This window comes from Sinocyclocheilus grahami, unplaced genomic scaffold (genome assembly GCF_001515645.1).
Source record: "Sinocyclocheilus grahami isolate Dianchi unplaced genomic scaffold, SAMN03320097.WGS_v1.1 scaffold545.1, whole genome shotgun sequence".
Taxonomy (NCBI): Eukaryota; Metazoa; Chordata; class Actinopteri; order Cypriniformes; family Cyprinidae; genus Sinocyclocheilus; species Sinocyclocheilus grahami.
In genome coordinates this window covers 1,139,117-1,144,276 of record NW_015505724.1, presented here as the reverse complement: position 1 = coordinate 1,144,276, position 5,160 = coordinate 1,139,117, and positions in this window count along the sequence as shown.

The following is a 5,160-nucleotide window of genomic DNA, read 5'->3' as shown; positions in this document are numbered from 1 at the left end:
AATGCTAGAATGCTAGAAAAATGCTAACGACATGCTAGTAACTTGCTAATCATGTTAACAACATGCCAGTCACTTGTTAAACAACATGCCAACATGCTAGTAGCATGCTAATCGTGCAAGAAACATGCTAGCAACATGCTAGTAACTTGCTAATCATGTTAGAAACATGCTAGTCACTTGCTAATGATGCTAGCAACATGCTAGCGACATGCTTTTAACTTGCTAATCAAGCTAATGTCATGCTAGTCATTTGTTAATCATGCTAACAACATGCTAGTCACATGTTAATCATGCTAGCGACATGCTGGTCACTTGCTTTTGATGCAAGCAAAATGCTATTCACTTGTTAATCATGCTAGAAACATGCTAGCGACATGCTAGTAACTTGTTAATCATGCTAGCGACATGCTAGTCACTTGCTGCTAAACATGCTAACATGCTAGCGACATGCTAGTAACTTGCTAATCATGCTAACAACATACTAGTGGCTTGCTAATAATGCTACTAGCGACATAGCGACATGCTAGTGACATGCTAGTCACTTTTGCTAATTGTGCTAGAAACATGCTAGTAACTTGCTATTCATTCTAGCGACATTTTAGTCACTTGCTAATCATGCTAGAAACATGCTAATGACATGCTAATCATGCAAACAACACACTAGTGGCACACTAATAATGCTAGCGACATGCTAGTCACTTGCTAATCATGCTAACAGCTAATCATGCTAGCAACATGCTAGTCACTTGCTAATCATGCTTGCGACATGCTAGTCACTTGCTAATGATGCAAGCAACATGTTAGTCACTTGCTAATCATGCTAGCGACATGGTAGTAACTTGCTAATCATGTTAACAACATGCTAGTCACTTGCTAATCATGCTTGCGACATGCTAGTCACTTGCTAATCATGCTAGCGACATGGTAGTAACTTGCTAATCATGCTAAGGAAATGCTAGTCACTTGTTAATAATGCTAGAAACATGCTAGCGACATGCTAGTAACTTGTTAATCATGCTAGCGACATGCTAGTCACTTGCTGCTAATGCTAGAAAAATGCTAACGACATGCTAGTAACTTGCTAATCATGTTAACAACATGCCAGTCACTTGTTAATCATGCTAGCAACATGCTAGTAGGATGGTAATCGTGCTAGAAACATGCTAGCAACATGTTAGTAACTTGCTAATCATGCTAGCAACATGCTAGTCACTTGCTAATCATGCTAGCAACATGCTAGTCACTTGCTAATAATGCTAGCAACATGCTAGTCACTTGCTAATCATGTTAACAACATGCCAGTCACTTTTTAATCATGCAAGCAACATGCTAGTAGCATGCTAATTGTGCTAGAAACATGCTAGCAACATGCTAGTAACTTGTTAATCATGCTAGCGACATGCTAGTAACTTTGTTAATCATGCTAGAAACATGCTAGTAACTTGCTAACCATGCTAGTAACTTGCTAATCATGCTAGCGACATGCTAGTCATTTGTTAAACATGCTAGCGACATGCTAGTAACTTGTTAATCATGCTAGCAAACATGCTAGTCACTTGCTAATCATGCTAGAAACATACTACCGACATGCTAGTAACTTGCTAATCGTGCTAGAAACATGCTAGCAACATGCTAGTGACATGCTAGTCACTTGCTTATAATGCAAGCAACATGTTAGTCACTTGCTAATCATGTTAGAAACATGCTAGCGACATGCTAGTGCCATGTTAGTCACTTGCTTATGATGCAAGCAACATGTTAGTCACTTGCTAATCATGCTAATGACATGCTAGTCACTTGTTAATCATGGTAACAACATGCTAGTCACATGTTAATTATGTTAGAAACATGCTAGCCACATGCTAGTAACTTGCTAATCATGCTAGCGACATGCTAGTCACTTGCTGCTAATGTTAGCGAGATACTAGTAACATGTTAATCGTGCTAGAAACATGCTAGCAACATGCTAGTATCTTGCTAATCATGCTAGCGACATCCTAGTCACTTGTTAATGATGCTAGTCACTTGCTAATCATGCTATAAACATGTAAACAACATGCTAGTAGCTTGCTAATCATGCTAGAAACATGCTAGCGACATGCTAGTCACTTGCTAATAATGCTAGAAACATGCTAGCGACATGCTAGTAACTAGATAATCATGCTATCTACATCCTAGCAACCACATAAACACCTTAGCAACCTTCCCGGGTACTCTAGCAACCGCATAACAACACCATAGCAACCTTTCTATGTACTATTTCTAACCCATTCAAGCTCATCTGTCTATCTATCTATCTATCAATCACCTGACAATACCTATCTATTATCTGTCTGCTTCTATCTATCTATCTATCTATCTATATATCTATCTATCATCTGACTATTTCTATCTATCTATGCATCTATCTATCTATCATCTGACAATATGCTAGTAACTTGCTAATCATGCTAGAAACATGCTTGTCACTTGTTAATAATGCTAGCAAACAAATGCTAGTAGCATGCTAATCATGCTGATTGCAACATGTTGGTAACTTGCTAATCATGCTAGAAACATGCTAGCGACATGCTACTCCCTTGCTAATCGTGCTAGAAACATGTTAGCGACATGCTAGTAACATGTTAATCATGCTAGCGACATGCTAGTCACTTTGTAATGATGCAAGCAACATGTTAGTCACTTGCTAATCATGCTAGCGACATGCTAGTAACTTGCTAATCATTCTAACGACATGCTAGTCACTTGTTAATCATGCTAGCAACATGCTAGTAACTTGCTAATCATGCTAGCAACATGCTAGTCACTTGCTGCTAATGCTAGAAACATGCTAACGACATGTTAGTAACTTGCTAATCATGCTAGAAAAATGCTAGTCACTTGCTAATGATGCTAGCAACATGATAGCGACATGCTTTTAACTTGCCAATCAAGCTAATGACATGCTAGTCATTTGTTAATCATGCTAACAACATGTTAGTCACATGTTAATCATGCTAGAAACTTGCTTGCAACTTGCTAATCATGCTAAAATTTGTGTTACTATCCCCACCATCGTACTGGCTAACGTACGCTCTTTGGACAATAAACTGGACTACATCCGACTACTACGCTCAACTCAGAGGACTGTAAGAGACTGAGTCAATAATCATGCAGATTTATGTTACAAACTTATAGAATTGTACAGTAAGAAAGTTATTTCCTTTAACCAGGAAATTAACGTTCTTAGAATTGACAAGACGGTTGACCCTGAGTGGTCAGCTAAATATCTACAGTGGATCTAAAATATTAATAATTAATCATAATTAGTTATGGTTAATTATTCATATTTCCCCATGAGTTAAATTCGCTACAGGTCTGAGAGTAACGCAATTTCAATTCTCTGTGTGTATGTCCTGTACATGTGGAAGAATTGACAATAAAGCAGACTTGACTTGACTTGACTTGACTTGATCATCTGACTATTTATATCAATCTATCTATCATCTGACTAGTTATATCTATCTATCATCTGACTATTTATATCTATCTATCTATCTATCTATCTATCTTCTGAATATGTATATCTATCTATCCATCTCTTTCTCACTCACTTCCGGTGCGTGTGTGAGCGTGGGTAGGCAGAGTACTGTGAGTGCGAGTGGAGTGTTGTGAGTGAAACTTTTCTCTTTTTCCCTCTCTTTGCTGTGTCTATTCTAAACTGCGTGTTTCTAGTTGTTTTTTTTGCATTTTTCGGGACCGCGTGCTATCCGCTTTATTGAGGAAGCATGTCGGCCCCACGCATGCAGGGGTTAAGCTCACTTACGCGGCGTGGCGTCCGCGATGAGTGTGGAAGATTGTTGTTTGGCAATTGGAGAGGTGGTGGGGCATGAGAGTGTGCTGTCCACCTCAAGAATGAACGGTGCCAATGTAGTTTTTCTTGACAGTATAGATAAAGCTAATAAAATAGTTGAGCACGGCATAGTTATCAGTGGTGAACTTGTCCCTGTTCTGCCCCTTTCTCTACCGGCTGAGTGAGTCACTTTGTCAAATGTCCCACCTTTTGTGAGCGATGATATTTTAACTCAGGCTTTATCTCGATATGGTACATTGGTTTCCCCGATCAAAAAGATCCCAATCATGCAGTGTGACAAGAGCCTCTGTTGAAACATATTGTTTCTTTCAGGCGTTTCGCTTATATGGTCACTAAGGATGACGCTGATCTGGACATGTCACTCAATTTTTGGATTGACGATTTTGATTGTTGTTTTTGTCACCACTGCAAAGATTAAATGTTTTGGTTGTAACAATTTTGGGCATTTAATTCGCAACTGTCCTTACAAAGTTGCAGCAAATGAAAGGAATGTAGTAAGCGAGAATGCTGAAAGTGGTGATGCGGCTGGTGTTGCCGGTGCAGCTGCGGTGATATCCCCAGGGGAAGGCTCAGTTGTGACGGCTACAGGTCTATCCAGTGAGTCTGTGACTGCATCGACCTCGTCACATCGGCCCTCGCATTCGGCTCACACTGAAACGCTTTCAGATGCTGGTGTGAAGGATCTAGCATGTGTGGCACAATGTTCTGGAGACAATGGAGATGAGCAAAATGATAGAACTTCAGGAAATACTTCAGCACAACTGAAAGAAATGTGTGAGGTGAATAACTGTCTTAGAATGGAAAATGAGCAATCTATTTTTAAAATACCTCAAAAAAGGAAGAAAAGTGACAAAGTACTTGATGCTAAAATAAGCAAAAAAGTGAAATACATAAGGATGAGGAGCAGGATACTGAGAGTGATGGTGAGTCTTCTTACTCAAGTGTGTGTCTCTCTCTCAATGTGAGTTTGCATAACTGTCTTAGAATGGAAAATGAGCAATCTATTTTTAAAATACCTCAAAAAAGGAAGAAAAGTGACAAAGTACTTGATGCTAAAATAAGCAAAAAAGTGAAATACATAAGGATGAGGAGCAGGATACTGAGAGTGATGGTGAGTCTTCTTACTCAAGTGTGTGTCTCTCTCTCAATGTGAGTTTGCAGGCCGGAATTATGAGCTTGATGACATCAAGTTATTCCTCAGATCGACTAAAAATAAAAGAGGTGTGTCTGTGCAGGAATATTTTCCTGATCTAGAACAGTTTGTTGAAAAAGCCAAAGGCCTAATGGCGCTGCCCCCCCCCCCCCCC